At 43.5% G+C, this 18004-nt stretch overlaps 1 long non-coding RNA gene across 1 annotated transcript in view; it reads right to left on the bottom strand.

The window, feature by feature from the left end:
• The window catches only part of LOC142590385 (uncharacterized), a 29860-nt gene extending 14670 nt beyond the window's left edge, over positions 1–15190 (bottom strand). The window contains exons 1-3 of the long non-coding RNA XR_012830091.1: positions 15088–15190; positions 8270–8395; positions 5470–5581 (exon numbers count right to left, since the gene is read on the bottom strand). This is a non-coding gene — a long non-coding RNA (uncharacterized LOC142590385). The remainder of the gene's footprint in view (positions 1–5469; positions 5582–8269; positions 8396–15087) is intronic.
• Positions 15191–18004: the final 2814 nt, after the last annotated feature.

Raw genomic sequence — 18004 nt, 5'->3', positions numbered from 1 at the left:
CCTCTAGATCCTCGATTTTTTTTGAGAGTTCAGCATTAGTTGGCATGGTATAAAAATAAAATACAAACTCGAACACAAGCAGGAGGAGAACACAGTTGGTGGCAGCAGTGGCAGTGGTATGGAAAAAGAAAAGAAAAAGAAAAGAGTTGGTAATAATACCTGCGTAAACGATGAACTTTTTTAAAGATGTGGCTCATGCAATGCCACTGCTGCCAGTGAAGGGTGGGCGTCGGTGCGTGCTATTTAAAGGGAAGGTGCTCCGGGCAGCGACCTCCAGTGGTAGTCTTGTTGATGATGTCAGCAGGCGACGATGAATCCACGCAGTTGCAGCTTCACCACGTGGCGATGATTCAGCGTCCGGTAGGGCAGTACGTTGATGTGTCACCACGAAGATCGCCGTTTGAGACAGAGGGGGATGGGTGAAAAGTGTCCGGTCAGGGTATCTGCGTAAACGATGAACTTTTTTAAAGATGTGGCTCATGCAATGCCACTGCTGCCAGTGAAGGGTGGGCGTCGGTGCGTGCTATTTAAAGGGAAGGTGCTCCGGGCAGCGACCTCCAGTGGTAGTCTTGTTGATGATGTCAGCAGGCGACGATGAATCCACGCAGTTGCAGCTTCACCACGTGGCGATGATTCAGCGCCCGGTAGGGCAGTACGTTGATGTGTCACCACGAAGATCGCCGTTTGAGACAGAGGGGGATGGGTGAAAAGTGTCCGGTCAGGGTATCTGCGTAAACGATGAACTTTTTTAAGATGTGGCTCATGCAATGCCACTGCTGCCAGTCAAGTGTGCTGTGTGCAAGTGTGCCTGTCATAAAAACCAACATTGTACTTCTCAATTTTCTTCTCATCGTGAAATCGCACGTTTAGTTCTTTTTCATCTATTATTTCCTAAATTTCATAAATTCAACACTCCGCAGCGATTTCATTTTTCAGCCACAATACGTATCGCCTTGAATCAACCCCAGTTATAAAGTTTGTCTTGAATCATGTCACACTAAAACGTGTCTAGCAGTCATTTTTTCTGCGGTCATCCACGGAGTGAAGCCATCGTTCTGGTGAAGTCGTATCCATTTACGATAAACAAAGATTTCGAGTAGCTCTAGCTAACATTGTGCAATCGAAGCATTTGTTGTTTTTTACTGTATGGTTCTAACCTAAGTGCTTTGTATTCACCGCTTTCACTACCTTACACTGCTATCAATTTATCGTGACTTTGTGAACCCTAGCTAAAACTGCACAATCAGGAGCTTTTGTACTTAAACGTTCCAACTGCTTATATTTGTATTGTTTTTCATGTTGTGGTAACGCACTCCCCTTTTTGATGCCTTTGGCTCTGAGGGTAATAATAAATTAATTAACTCGTTTAATTAAATATAATAATAATAAATATAAGTTAATAATAAATATAAACTCGTTTTTCCTAGGTGTTCTACTGATGTTTTTTTCCTATTAAGATGCCGAAAAATGGAATGACATCCTGAACCACAGTCTCGGAAAGGCACTTGGCGACGTTTTGCTTCTGCCTTCCTGCAGTCGCATTCCACCAAAATGAATGTAGATGATATGTTCCTCTTGTTTGTTTTAATGTCGTTATTTGACTTTCTAAAAGAGCACGACCCGGGGGATTGTGACGCCATGCCTATAGACGTGGAAATCCTGTTTTCTTATATGCCGTATGCTGAACTCCTGAAGTGCCGTGAGAAGTGTACTACAGAAGAGATTGACAAGCTTGTATCCATGCAAAAGAGCAGAATACTTTTAATCTAAATTCTTCTTTATTTCCAAGGGACCAAAGGCGTTTAGGTTCAAATTTGTGGAATGCGCATATGGTTCAAGGTACTCCCTATGTTGTGAAATATTTTCCGGTATGGCGTCAAAAGTTATATTCATTGTGACCTAGGCGCTTTGGCTCTCAGAGTGTATCCCTACGTCGGTCGTTAGTTAAGGTTTTTGGAAAAGTGTGAATTAAATACTGGGGTCTTTGAGGTTATAAATGTAGCAATACATCTAACGACAATCGTCTGGCATTGTAGTTTAACTGTTAGCTGCCTAAGGTAAACAAGTTACGATTTCGTAATGTGAAACTAACATTTAATAATAAGCACGTGTGCTGTATGTACCCGCCACCTTAGAAAAAAAGCGCTTCGTAATTTCGTGTGGACACATTTTGTGCGCGTGCATTCATTTCGTGCCGGCACATTCTTCTGAGTGAAACGCACCAAGCTTGTAAGAAATGACACCTGTTTTTCGTGTATACGGTCTGTGTTACCTAAGGTATGTGTGCATACGATGAAATAGAGTTTTGCTGGCCGGCTGGTAAAGTAAAGGCGTAGAGGCTATACTGCGAGCTCTACTGTGTCCGCCTGTACAACTCCTGCGCAACGGATGAAGACAATATCAGCCGCTGCGCTGTCACTTGCATATATATATATATATATATATATATATATATATATATATATATATATATATGTATGGCAACGCGAAGAAAGGGGGTTAACCGAGGAGCCCGATTTTTATTAGTCATATCATAAGAAGCCAACAAACACTGACACCAAGGACAACATGGGGGAAATTACTTGTGCTTAATAAATGAAATAAAGAAGCGATAAATTAATGGAAATTAAGGTGGATGAAAACCTTCGCATCGCAACCACAACCTTCGCATCGCAGGCGAAATGCGAAGGTTGTGAGTTCGTTTCCCACCTGCGGCAAGTTGTTTTTTCATCCAGTTTAATTTCCAGTAATTTATCGTTTCTTTATTTCATTTATGCGGCACAAGTAATTTCCCCTATGTTGTCCTTGATGTCAGTGTTTGTTGGTTTCTTATTATATATATATATATATATATATATATATATATATATATATATATATATATATATATATATATATATATATATATATATATATATATATATATATATATATATATATGGCAGTTATCTGAAGTAAGCTGCTTGTCGGTATACTGTGCGCATTTCGCTTTGAGCCTCAGTGCACAGGGCTAGTTCGTACTTTGTAGTAGAACTAAAATTGTGTAAAAATGCGACTACTTCACTAAGCTGCTGTGAGGTGCAGAATCTCAAACTCTGTTTCTGGTCTGCGATAGACTTAGCCCATTTCTTACCTTCGCCATGTCGAAATACCTGTACAAGCATTTGGCTGAGCATGCTTCTGCCATAGAAACTGTTGATTTACTGCGTCTGGTAACCCACTGGCTCCCGTGGCGGAGCTTTCGTAAATTTCAGGACATTACAGAGTTGGATAAAGAGAAGCATGATCTCACTAAACAGGAAACTGAAGCTGATAAAATTATCCAGAAGGTAGGTCCCTCTTCAGAAACCTTTTGTGAATTTTTTCTGAACTTATTTATTTATTTACACATACTGCAGCGCAATTTGCGCTATAGCAGGAGTGGGTTCAGAAAAGGTACAGCAAATGCAATGCAATATACAGCGGTAAACACAAGTGAACACTTTCACAAAAGAGCACCAATGAAAGGAAAATACACAAGAAGTTATACAAATGCTGCCGGGCATGGGTGAGTTTGACTATGCCTCTAGGATGGCGGTTGCAAAAATTTGGGATGAGCATGAGCGAATGGACCCAGGTAATGAATTCCAGTCTTCGATTGAGCGAGGAAAAAGCTGAATTTGAACACGTTAGTACGCGCATAGTAGGATATCAAGTTCAGGTCATGATGTCTTCTCGTTGATGATCCCGGCGCGAAGTTAATGTAATTATCATTTGAGAGCCTAACCGAAGAATTGACAATGCAATGCAAGAATTTTAATGATTCGACACGGCGACGAGAAGAGAGCCTGTTTTGGTTCAAGTAAGAAAGTGTTGAAGAGGGCGAAAAGTTGCGATCGTAACGATGACACGTAAATCGCACAGATTTTTTCTGCATTGTTTCTAGTCTATTAATCTTTAACTGCGTATGCGGGCTCCAAACTACAGATGCATAATCAAGAACAGGGCAGATTAGAGATTTATACATTAGTAGCTTTGTGTCTTTAGGAGATCGGGTTAGCGTTCGCCTCAAGTAACCAAATTTTTTTAGTGCTTTACTGCATATGTAATCAATGTGTTTGGACCATGACATGTTACGCGTAAAAATGACACCAAGATACTTACACTCAGAAACCTTATCTACAGCACGGTCATTGAACGAGTAACTGAAAAGGGAGGCGGAAGATTTGTTGCAGAAAGACATCAGAACGGTTTTATGGAAACTAATGTTCATTTGCCAAGTGTTAAACCAATCTCAAAACCTAGAAAACGATTCTTGAAGGCCATAATGATCATTAGAAGAGTTAATCACTTCATATCGAACGCAGTCATCAGCATAGAGACGGATGTTAGAAGAGCAGTGAAGTGGCAAGTCGTTTATATACAATAAAGAAAGAAGCGGCCCAAGGACGGAGCCTTGGGGCACACCTAATGTCACATCAACAGTAGCAGAGTCAGTCGAACTGTAAGAGACGAACTGGGAGCGAAATGAGAGAAAGCTTAAAATCCAGTTAACCAAATGAGGATTATTCAGTACAGCATTAAGTTTAGCAATAAGTTTAGAATGTAAAACGGTGGCATATGCCTTCGAGAAATCTATAAAAATGGCATCAACCTCGTTGCACACATCAAGGTTAAATGAAATGTCATGCGTGAACTCAACTAGCTGCGTTAACGTGCTAAAACCGCGCCTAAACCCATGTTGCATGTTGGACAGTAAATTATTTGATTCCAGAAAGAGCGTGATGTGCTTATGAATGATGTGTTCCAGCATTTTGCATGACTTTGACGTCAATGAAATTGGCCTGTAGTTCGACAAACACTGCTTATCTCCAGATTTATAAAGATGATGATGTGCAACAATGCGAAATTCATGATTTTTACTTCAATATAATAACGTAAAGCAGTCTACATTCCTCATTTAAACCTACAGCTTTTATGCATGTGCCGTTACTTGAGTTATGGACTGGCGGCCGTGCAGGGCTGCTTAAGAAACAGAGTTTACTCTATATGTTAGCGCAGCTTTCGTGTAACAAAGTTCTCTTTGAACCCACCTAGATACCTTACGTTTAACATGTAAATCAGCACTTGCCTTTTGGGTTCTTACCGCACAAATTCGGAGACTAATTAACTTGCAAGCTTAATGAGGTCACACCTTCAAAGACTAATAAATTGTCCGTGATGAGTGAGAAGAATAGAACAGAAACAGGGCCAAAAAAAAAGAGGACCAGAATAGCACTGCACCGCCAACTACCACGATGTCCCGCTTCTACGTGCTCGTAAAAATACGTTGCTTTATCTAATCGCAATGATATCACACTCCCAGTGCGCACTTCAGAAATTGGAGTATCATTGCTCACAGTTATCTTTTTCGGTTGCTGGACGCATACCCTTTGCAGGCACCAGTTGGGGAAAAAACGAAAAAAAGAATAGTTCCGTATGTGAACTTACCCAATAACTTGAAGCATAGATTTTCTTGCTCGGCAGCACAAACTTAAACAAGGCGTGGATAAGTCAAGGCATACCTTGTGTGGTATAGAATATTTGCCAAATTTACATGTGTCTGCAAAGAAGCAGCATGTTTTAATATCGTAGTCCCAGTAGAAAAAAAAGACAAATTTTATCTTCACCAGCCTGGATACGGTCGGCTATATTCGTTTTTATTGATGAAGTAAATAGGGAACGGCAAATTAACATGAACGGGTAAGTGCCACGCTGCTTCGACGCACCATCATCATCGCTTACAAGCTCCACTCCTGAAATTGCATTTCCTAGATTTCTGCGTCACGATTTTAGGGAGACGGGTAATAACCGATTGTGTGAAGGACACCTTTCTGTGCGGCTCATATACGCGGCGTAAGTGATGTTCTCACATTATCGTTTTGTTTCCATGCAAGCGCTAAGTTCCCGCATGCAAAACCAGGCTATCGACAGTGGATTACAAGCCAAGCATTAAAGCTCTGAAGCAGCCAAACATGATTTCTTTGGTTTACTGCTAAAATACTTTTCGCAGCACTGAAGACATGTAAACAGGGTGATGACAGGAGAGCCATCAGGGAGAGACAGTTCCTGAGCGAAAATCCGACTTTACGCAATGTGGATCGGCAAACATTGTATTTTTAAGAAATTATTGCTTAGAAGCTTTCTCAGTGGCTATCGTGATTGTCATCTGTAAGAGGAATGTGGCGCAAAAAGACAGGAATAGGACTATGTGCACGGATCGGTCCGAACGGCGCGAGCCCTCGAGGCGCGTGACTCGAGCTATGATTGGGAGATAAGCGGCGCTGAGCTGGGATTATCGACGTCGCTCTGGGCCAAGAAGGTTCGAGCGTCAGCATCGTACTGGCGACGGGAGCCACGGAGCTTCGGTCAAGCCCGTGACGCCAGCGATCCAGGGTGTGGCTGTCGAACTCGGCGACGTTCGAGCGAGGCTCCTTGGACCTGATGCAGCCTCTGACGGTAGTGCCGGGCACTCCAGATGCCCAGGGGACTACTCCGAGGCGTCTCGTCGGCACTCGAAGCAGCAGCGGCGGAACCCGGCGTTAGGCCTAGCCAGTGAGGCCGGAGTGACACGTCAGCGAAGGAATTCGGGACACGGCATCAAAAGACCGACTGACCCACATCAAGGCAGCAATTTCTACGGCGTCGGCGATCACGAAGATCTTACACGCACCGAACTCGGAGGTTACCTATGACGTGAAAAGTCTGTAAGAACGATCCTTTCTGTAAGTGTGCAGCCATAGGCTGGGGTTGCCGTACTTTCGCGTAGGAGGCGCTAAGGACTGATGTAGCAGGCAATTGGGACGTGTTCAGTGACTATTAAGTCGGTAGCCTAAGTGCTAGTACTTCATTGTGTTTTGGTTTGCATGAGTTTTACTTTCAGTTTGGCTTAATGAAAATCGGTTTGCTGTGCTGATCTGCGTCTCCCGACTCCATCTCTCCTAACATCCGCACGCCCCGGAGATAAGTGACACGCGACAAAGTTCGCGACAGTGTTGATGTAAGTACCTGCTCCGTCTAATCATTCCGCCTGTCTTTCGGTAATTTCTACTGTCTCTTCCGTGCCCTCAATTCGGTGCGTAAGCTGTTTTAGAATATTGATGACTATGCCCACTGAAGGCCCGTGGTGATCAGTAGGATACTGACTCACTAAACACGTCATCTTTGCGAGAAGATAGTTTGTTACAAGCCAGAGAACTAAAATATCGTCGGTGGAGGCTTCATCAGTGCGGTCGTTACAATGACAAATGTTGCAGACAAAAACATAACGGAATCATTTGATCTTTTCTGCAGCAATTCTCACGAAATGGGTTGTGCAGGCTCAATGTAAATACAAGCTACAGTTCAAAAGCGGCAAATATATTACTAATAGTACACGGCAACCTATATCGTTGAAGTTGAGTTCGGCCTCGCTGGTGTATACTACTTGTCATACTGACCGCCAATAAAGAAGACATGGGAAAAGAACACAAAACGATGAACGCCCATGTCGTCGTCTTGTGGTTTTTTCTGCGGTCTTTGTCTTTATTAGCGATCATATGATATGTAGTAGCTCGTAGGTGTGCGAGAGCCCGTTTGGTTGAAGTCAGTAATAGAACTACGGTATATCTCTCAATGTTGGCAGGGAGATGGGATGTCTGCAAGTCCGCCATCATTTATTGTAATTTGAGAGGTTGATTGTCATGTTTGTGGTTCAAAGTACGAAGAACCGAACAATATTTGTTATATTGGGGTAGTACAAATATTATCCACACAACAATATAGTAACAGAAGTATCCTAAGTGGTTGTGCATTGCTTTGCGCATGTTCCAGTCCTAACAGCTATTATTTTCCCGGGCAGTGAGAACAGTTACACAGCAAGAGGAGCGCTTCCCTGCAGTTAGAACCCTCATATGCAAAGTGGCCGCTGGACGAATAACCACCTTTATTGAAAAGCCTGTTCGCCGCACATTGAAGTGGTAATTTTGCAAGACCGCATAAGTCTGCTGCTCCTCAGCTTGTTCTATGGAAAGTGAAACAAATCACGCAGTGCTGTACTTAGAGCACGCAATGGATGTTACTGTCCTGTAGCTCATGTCTGCCTGGAAGTTCACTACTTGGAAACAGTCGGTAACCTCCTGGGAACAAGTTGTTCCAGAAGCGTTGTGTGTTGCGGACCACTACTCTAGCTGCAGATATCGCATCAAGTGCTACTATATCATTCAAAAAAACATTTTGTGAGTGTAAAGAGTATAAAGAAAACGGTACATACTGTTTACAATGGTCATTGGCCAGATACGACTCTTTCCAGATGTTTCCGCTATGAAATGTGCTGTAAATATTACCAGCAGGACTGAACGAAATATCATATTTAGGTCTTTTCGGTGGTTTGCAGTGGCTGCGAAAAAAAGAAAATGAGTACTCGGACAGTTATCAGCGACAATGGTTTTTAAGTCATATAACTTTCTAAATACTTGCGCATGCTTTGTAACTATAGGCGACACAGGTACTTCTATGCGAAATACGCTGCAATACATCAGCAAAATAGCCGCCGCGGTGGCTTAGCGGCTGTGGCGTTGCGCAACTACACATGAGGCCGCGGGATCAAATCCAGGCCGTAGCAGCCCCATTTTCACGGGGGCTAAATGCAGAAACGCCCGTGTCCCGTGCAACGGAGGCACGTTAAAGATCCTCTGATGGTCAAGATTAACCCGAATACCCCCGCTACGGCGTGCTTCATAATCAAATCGTTTTGGCGCGTAAAACTCTGGAAATCAATTCAAACCAGCAAGATGGCGAACCGGGCAAGTTAGGGCAGATTCATGGCTAGAAAAAAGGCGAAGGAAAACTACTAATGGATATGACCTGGAAGAGTGCTGTTGTGTGCGACACTGGCACAATATGTAGCGCAAGGTACACCGGACAGACCGGTAAATGCGTATGGCAACACTGCCATTCTTCGAAAGGAACTGAAAGTTCCAATTTCCCTCGGCATTGTCGAGATTGCGGTTGCTCTTGAAGGTTGGACAGAACCAAGACTCTCATTGAACAAGCTGATCAACGAACACGGAATTGGGGCGAGTAAAGAGCGCTTTTGAATTGGGTGGGACACTGTTTAGTGACTTTCAATTGAAGTCTTTGTGTTATTGCTTCGAAGACCATTGCCGGATTAAGAAGCCTGAAGTGTTTCCAAATGCCTGCATGTAGGGTGCTCAAAGTAACCACTACCTAGTATTTATAGTATTCACCACCTTGTAGTCTGAAGGGTTGACAAACCAGGATATCTATATCCAAACATATGTCAGTGAAATTCCAACAGTTCTCAGACATCTCGGGGCGCGTACTCGGGAGAATAAAAAATGTTATTTCTTGGTTTCTACTCTCGACGGTCATCTAGCTGTCGGCCTAGGCCACGGCGTGTCTCATGGGCTGTAAGGCCTTGTTTATATCCGCGAGACGTGGTCAACGTGAAACACGTCTTCACGATGTTTTCTTTTTACACGCATATAAAATTTATTTCGTACTAGAGTACGTGTGCATCAAGTGCAAAAGTACATACAAAGGATCGGCCCTTCTTCCATCGGTACTCAACTACATTTATTTCGCAAGATAGAGCAGAAACCTGAAACATTTACTTGCTGGCTTGCCAGTGACCGTGGGTTATTGCTGTTCAGATTATTGAGTTGTTTTTGAGGACTCACCAAAATGACGTGCATTACTTCGTTGCCTAGCTTTAATATTTTTTGCGCGCCGCTAGTAGGACTAAAACTGCTATCAGAAATACCTGAAAATCTTAAACTGAAAAATTTTAGCCATCAAATAACCTATATCTGACACCAAGCTTCGTTGGCGCTTTTCTTCCCAGTTGCAAAAAAGCCTTTTATCGTTTACGCCTGTCCATTCAAACCTTGGAAAAAAAGGTCAGTAAAAGCTCTGAATGTGGCACTTTGAAGGCTCTTCCTTTACAAAGCAGAAGTTACCTTCAACTTTCAACTGTAAAAACAGGAGAGGGAGGTTTCCGGGCGGAGCTTTTAGTGAGTTCGCTGAATCGTTGCTTTCACTTCCACACAAGAAAACAGAGGTACAAGGAAACAGCAGCGTCAAGTGACTAACCAATGTATCACTCTGGTTCCGTAACTTCATAAGCATTTCCACACATTCAGAAAGGCTGTAGAGAGAGGTTCTGCTCAGCGCTCCCACTCACCTATCGAGGCTTTGCAGTATTGTCAATGAAGACAGCAAAACGGCAACACCGTGTCACAAGAAGCACGCCCGTCCCTGCGGGTAACATGCGCCAAGGAAATACTATACAAAATGATTTCATCATGTGATCGCTGCTCTATCGGCCTTAGGAATGATTGCGCACACATGCAAAGTCGCCTAAAGGTGTCCCGACCAAGGCTGCTCATTTTTAGCTGACAAGCGCAGTGCATACAATGCGTGTCACGATCTTGTCTGCTAGGAATTACATGGCTACGTGCCGCGGAAAGAGCGGAAAATTCAAACGAAACGCCGTTTCCCATTCTCCTCGCGGGCGCCGCGCTCCAAGACAGGATGATGACGTACATGAGCAAGCGCGCCTACGTACTTGTATTTGTTGTGACGTCGCACATAGTGACCAGTGACGCTTCAAGAATTATTCGAAGCAACACGTTTTATTTGTGTAATCTCTTGCTTCAAAACACGAAGTCGACTGAAATAATAAAACGGAAAAAGAGAATGTCTACATGTTATTGTTTTGCTTCGCATTGGAGCAATGCAGATGCACTTCCATTTCGTATGGCTGTTCCCACGTCATGCAGACGGGCGCGCTGAGGGAGAAGCAACGTCATTTTCTACCCTGTTCCAGCACGCAGACATGCTCTGATCCGCTTGCGTCTGCCTAAGTGCTCGTGTAGCACTCACTTAACCGCAAATCGGGTCTTTTGGTGCACGGCGGGAAAAATCGTGCGCGGCGCGAAACGACAAAAATGCAACAGCTCGCGCGCGCGAACATCAACAGAAAAAGGCTCAGGAAAAAAATCTAGGATAGAAATGCCATCCATGCGCACCTTAAGGATGGTAAATCAGCGAAGCTGAAATGTGCGGACCCGGTGTTTATCAGTGTTTTTTTGACTTGTCATTAAACTCTTTTGCAAATATTGTTTACGTCTGTCTGTTTCTTAATGAGGTTACGCACATGTTTGGGTCGGGTTTATCATAGCGTTTATTTTAAATGTCACACCATGGGCTTTGCATAAACACCATCACGGAGGGGTGCAATGAGCGCTTCATCAAATACTTTCTGAATAGTGTTATACATTTGTGTTTCGTAATGCGTGTGTCATGGTATTTATGACTCGGTTATGCACGGCAGTTACCGAGGGGCACACCGGGGCCGCACATTTCGTGTAAAGAGAGGGCCACATTATTGATCCCCAGATCTTCCGTTCAGGCGATCTCGCTCTGCCCTAGCGTCGGCAGCGTAACGTTGCCGTTTTAGCGCCGCTTCGCGAATGAGCTCAGCCACACGAGCCGCCGGACATTGCCGCTTGCGCTCCACATCGCTGGCCCGGTCTTCTGCCATTGCATTGGCGTGCCGTCGACGATGTTTATCCGGCTCCTGGTCTCGGCGCTGTTGTCATAGGCCAGCCGCTCCTCGGGAGAACGGACGTCGCGTGGCCGTCCTAATGCGAACTTGGAGAGAGGCTTCTGCGCGTGCGCTCTGCCGCGAGAGAGAAACGACGTCACTAAAGGTGCGTAGCCGCACGTGCCACTGGAGAGTTTCTGTGGTCAGACCAGGAGCGTTTTACCTAGGCGTCTACAGCTTCGCTGCAAAAGTATTTCTTTAATTATGTCATCACAATATTGTCTTAATCCCGTTTCCCTTAGTGTTCCTTTCCTGCAATAATACGTCGGTAAAAGTATATGCTTTAAATGCGTATGCATTTCTATGCCTGCCGAACGAGAAACTTATCAGTCCGTCACGTAAGACGAATGCAATGGCTCATAACCCCGCAGGAGGGCTTCTGTGGTCCAACCACGAGCGTTTAGCCTAGGCATATACAGCTTCGCTGTGAAATAAGCCGGGCCCCGTGACATATACGTCATGCGATCCTCCAGTACCAGTATGGGCGAACGCAAGGAAGGAAATTTGCTTGCGGAGGTTAGAAGGGGCAAGTGGCGCAAGTGTCCTTCTTGGCGGTGAAGATCGTTTCCTGAAATCATAGGTTTGCTACACTAAATCATTCCTATCTCGGCTATTGAAGAACGTATCTGAAAAAATCCTGCGGTAGAATGCTCTTGTAACAACTTACCGTCTATAACCAAAATTTGCTACTTGTCTTGGCATGGGCCCTATAAGGGTCCAGCTCGTAGCCGCTTGCCTATAATACGCCTACATACACGTATTACACGTATTATATACGCACGTATATACGTATGTACACGTCCACCTATTTTTTATACACGTGCATACTTGTATAAAAGTCCCAGAAAATCTAGGCAGTTCGTATGACTTATGATTGGGAAAAAAATATTGTGCTATTGAACGACCCCTAGCGGTCCTTCGAGTTTTGCGCCTGGAGTAATGTACCATAGATGTGCTGCTCGAACCAACAAGAATCATAAGCCTGCGGTACAAACGCCACAAGCCACCGACGCGGCGTTCCCCTTTGGGCGACGCGTCGCCTGGATGCCTTCCCTCCTCACAGTACACCTGGCGCGCTAAGGCGACAGTAGATGTTCCCTTTCGCCCGCTCTACCAACGCCCCTTGATAGCACAACGCCCGTGCATTTCAATCCATGTTGCCATGCTACTTTGCCCGACTGGCGTAGAACCTAATGGAGATCCTGCCGAGTAGGCCGCGGTGATTTTGACGTGGCCGCTTTCGTAATGCCGGGCTTAACATTGAAAATTTTGGTCCAAGTAGCGCGATGTCAGAAAGCGGAGTGCACCGACCCGCTATCTAGGAGCCGTCGACTGCTCTGTCTGAGGAGCTCTCGTGGCGAGAGCGAGAGCGAGGCTGACATGCGTTGCCGGCGACGTCCTCTCCTCTCACGCAACACCTGCCGCGTTATCGCACTGCTCCATCGAGGTACAGGTTCGTGACGTGACGTGGCAGCCAATTGCGGTGGGAGTTTATGTGCCCTTTAGATGCCACAGATGACAGAAACCGGCCTTTTCGCCCCATGGACCATTTTACACTTTGGCACCGAAAAGATACCGTGCATTCAAGGTACCATGTACATGGTAGGTTGAAAGATACTAGAAACAAAGCCCGCGCGATATTTTCTAAACATTCGGAATTCAAACCCTGAAGAACACGCATTCACAGCTTCAAATTCAGGTATCCAGGGATAACTGATTGACTGGTTTTCTTTAACAGTTCGAACTATTTGAATATTTTACATAGTAAGCAATCGGCTACTTTGACGTATGCAGTTGTTCTTCGCATTGCCCAACATGGCTTCATAAAAGAAAACTATCTAGACTTAAGGTTCCCTGTTCTGAAGCGAGATTGCTAAGAGCTATCATTGAAAAGAACTATAGGAGTAATTATGGTTACAATTATTTTTTCAGTTGAGGTTCACATTAGCGGTATTTTCGCGTAATCAATTTTCTTCTGTGGGAATGGGAGAAGTAGGGTTGGCGTTCGGCAAATTTTAGCGCAACTTCAAATGAGGTACAATCGAGCAAACGAATTCGCAGCATCGCCGGAACCTAAAGCATTGAAAGTGAGATCATGTCCTAGCGTTTCGATAAAGGGCCTTAGAAACGTGGCATGATGGAAAGCGTCGGCAGCCGTGTTGAAGGCATTGCGCATGGGCTACACGCAACTTGTGACCGCTCGAAGAAAGCAGTTGATAGATTTAGCTTCGCAATTACTGTTTCGCCTATGCTGTTCTGTGCCAGATAACGGTACGCGCATAGCGGCTCACAATAACCGCTCACAAACGCTCACGCCATCGAACCTTGCCCTGGCCACAGCAGAGGTGACTGATCGTGACGGCGCATCCAGTTGGCATCAATATTCCACGTCTCCAGAGACCTCCTCACAGTCAACATGAAGACCGCGCATACGTGCTGACATAATGAGAGCATGACGTTCTTGGCGCTAAGAGCGATTAAATGTTACGAGCATCTTTATAAGCATTATCGCAGTAATAACGAGACGTCCTGAAAGATTCCAGGTGGCTGTGAAAATTTGCAGGCAGCAAGCACAGTCTCATTGGCCTGATCTCATATCTTTAGAAACATATGTACTCAATTTGAAATATGGATGTATTACGTTTTATATATACCTAGAACTTACGTGGACCGCTTAGTCATTTAAAAACGCTTCAATATTCTATATCATACGTACCAGTCTTGCCATATTCTACGAAATGGTACTTTACATTCCTTCTTTACAAGCATGCGAAAAGCTGTTCTGGAAGGTAAAGATATTATTAAGAATGACCACTACAAGCATTTGATTACCTGTGGTTTTTATAAGACTTCTGCTCGGCTTCCGGTGGGAGAAATACGACAAAACATTTCACAGCTCCTAAATATTGTATAATATTGACACGTGTACTTGTCTTCATCGGCCGACACGTTTCACCGCCTAACAAATGTTATCGCACAGCGCAGGACGCGCTTGCATGTGTGGGAAATTTCTGGAATGTTATCGATGGTTCCATCCACTATCTGTGACCAAACCTTGTGTAATCTGACTGCATGTGTGCGTGGCGCGAATAATGTAGAACTTTGTGGAAGGCGTGCGGGTCCCAGCGATTAGTCTGGAACATTAGCCGATTGATGTATAAAAGCCGACGCGCTTGACCCGTTGATCAGACTTCCGACGATCGCCGACTGTGTTCACCGCTGTCACCGGTCTTTGAGTGTAGCCAGTTTTTGAGGGCACAACTTCGCCCAATAAAACGCTAGTTTCGTCTTTCTCAGTTTGGCTGCTTTCTTCACAGTCACTACCACGTGACAATATACGCATGCAATAAAGCAATATAATCATCCGTGACAATGTGTATAGTTACATAAATAGGAATAAATCGATGTTTTCCTTTTTGCTATCTGGAATAGATCGTGTTACTTTTAGTTACGGTTCTTACCTGCAGTGTCGGTAAACTGAAGTCGAGAGGAACGCGGCCTACAATATTAGGCACACGAAAGTGAATGCACGAGCTGCCTTTTCGAGTTAAAACTAAAAAAAACGCACACACACACATCTAATACTGTGGATCTTTCTTTTTCTTGACGGGCTGTTCTGTTGCAGAAACCTTTGTACATTATATAAAAACTGGGAAGAGATTCATTTTACATGCCCGAGTCTGCTTTTTAAATTGTTCTGGCATAAGTTTGACACACTTGTCCATTGCCTTTTATGATTTGTTCAATAGACATAGACGCTAGCGGGTTTGCATGTGGCCAGATCAGAAAAAGAAACACATACACTACGTCATAACGGCTAGAAGCATGACGCAGTTTTCCTTACGTAGGCTCTTTCTGCAATTCGCAATGCGCCTTTGTTCTTTGGTCTATTTTGGTGCTTACACGGGTACAATGTGATAGCTTAGCCGCCTTTCAGTATATGAATGGGTTGCGAACGCATGAACTTCGCAATGAAATATATATATATATATATATATATATATATATACACGCAGGAAAGAGACGACGTACTTTTAGGAAGACTTATTTACTGAACGTTTTCGGCTTTAATGCATGAACAACGCACACACAGCTTTAAAGGCACCCTGTCAAGAGAAGAGGGCGCACTATCTGCACTGACTAGACCATGCCATGCGCATCATAAATCATTATCCTTGCGCTTATTAATGATTATCAATGACACGCATTTTAGAATACAAAAAATGAAATGCAGATGTGTTCAGGATACAATATATACAAACATGACTCCCAGGTAAGTGCCAGCAGTTACCATGATTATGTGTAGTGAAAACAAAATGACGTACACATGGAGAAACAAAGGCGTGATGTTTAGCCCATGGAATCTCTAAGTGCAACCTCGAATTATCTAACAATTGAGGTGTTAAGCGTACAGCATCAAGCCACAGCCACATACGTCAAAAAGGCCATATGTAAAAAAAGCACGTACACTGTGTGGGAAGCGTATATTTCTGCTCAATCTAAAGGTAAACAGGGTAATTTTCCTTTGTTTTCATTTATTCTGGACGAGACAGTGTTATATTTATGAATCAGGTAAGATTCGCGAAGCTCGCTGTCATGGCTGGTGCGGAATCCAGATTCGAGTATTGTTACTTTGAGATTGTTAAATGAGTGGCCCGGCACGTTAACATGTTTCGAGAGTGGTAGATTTGGTTGGTACTTGGAATGCGACCTGTGGTTGTTAAAACGAATCCTGAAAGGTGTTTCAGTCTGGCCTATGTATTGCATGTGGCAAGTGCCACACTCGAGCAAGTACACTACGTTATGTGCATCGCAGTTGAAACTGCCTTTAATTGTGAACATAAATTAGCTGGCTGTGCTGGTGGCAGTCAATGTAAGTGCTATATGATCGCAGACTTTGCAACGTGGTTTATTGCAGCGGCTGCAACCGGTCAGGTTAGAAGTGGCGATTTTTGAAGACTTTAGTATGTCACCTATATTTTTCGAACGTGTATACACGAAACGAGGTGGCTCAGGAAAAACGGCTTTTAACCTGTCGCTTTGGGTGAGAATGTTGCAGTGTTTGCGGAGTATGCCTGAGACCTTAGGGTTAGATGCGGAATGTGTCAGTATCAAATTAGCCGACTGGGAGCCACTGGGCTTGTTTGTGCCTTTAAGAAAGCCCATCCGGTCATATCCCGCCACTCGGTGTATCGCGTCATCGATCATCTTTTCTGGATATTTACGGTTGAGGAGTTTCTTTTTGAGTTCCTGGCAACAAGAATTGAAATCATATATATATCACGAGAAGCCAAAAAACGAAGACACCAAATACAGCATAGGGAATATTACTAGTACCTAATATTTGAATACAAAATTAATAAATTAAGGACAATGAAGGAGGATGAAAAAAACAACTCGCTGCAGGCGGGGAACAATCCCGTCTTCGTATTACGCGTGTGGTGCTGATTACTGCAGTCTTTTCCGTGTATGTCTCCTGAATGAGTTTATAAAAAAATATTACTCGGTCCCTTATGATCTCTTAAGAGGTGAACGGCGAAAGGCTACTTTTGGTCCTGTTATTATTCAACTCTTTATCTTTAGCTCTTCTCTTTCTCTTGTTTTTTTTGGTCATTACTGCTCACTACTAAGAAGCTTATTCATTTGTAAACCATCGCGGTCATTACAATGCGTCGTTAGGCATGTTGGTACTATCATAGTCTTAGCAACCATTGCAAATTATTTCAGTCATTATTAGTCATTACTGGTCATTACTAAGCATTCTTAGTCATTTCGTAGTCATTAATAATCACTAAAATTATTTGAGTCATTATTAGTCACTACTGCTAACTATTAGGCATTTTTCGTCATTTGTAACCAATTTTGTTCATTAGAAGCCGTCGTCGGACATTTCGGTCATATCGTAGTCATTAGTAGTCATTAAAAGTTATTACTGGTCATTACTAAGCATGTTTAGTTATTTCCAATCAAGCGTAGTCTTTACAATTCGTTGTTAGACATATTGGTCATTCCGTAGTCATTATAGCAATTACAAATCATTTCAGCGATTATTAGTAATAACTCGTCATTACTAAGCATATTTAACCATTTGTAATCAGTTGCAGTCATTACAAGCCGTCGTTAGACATATTTGACATTTCGTAGGCCTTAGTAGTCATTACAAGTTTTTAATAATAGCTTTAGTCATTACTACTCATTTCTATACATTCCTAGTGATTTCTAATCAATTGTGGTCATTACAAGCTGTCCTTAGACATATTGGCCATTTCGGAGTCATTAGTACTCATTGCAAGTCATTAGTAGTTCTATTAATCATTACTCATCATTACTAAGCATTTTTAGTAACTTCTAATCAGTTGTGGCCATTGCAAGTTTTGT

This window comes from Dermacentor variabilis, chromosome 8 (genome assembly GCF_050947875.1).
Source record: "Dermacentor variabilis isolate Ectoservices chromosome 8, ASM5094787v1, whole genome shotgun sequence".
Taxonomy (NCBI): domain Eukaryota; kingdom Metazoa; phylum Arthropoda; class Arachnida; order Ixodida; family Ixodidae; genus Dermacentor; species Dermacentor variabilis.
This window is presented reverse-complemented; position numbering and strand designations above follow the sequence as displayed.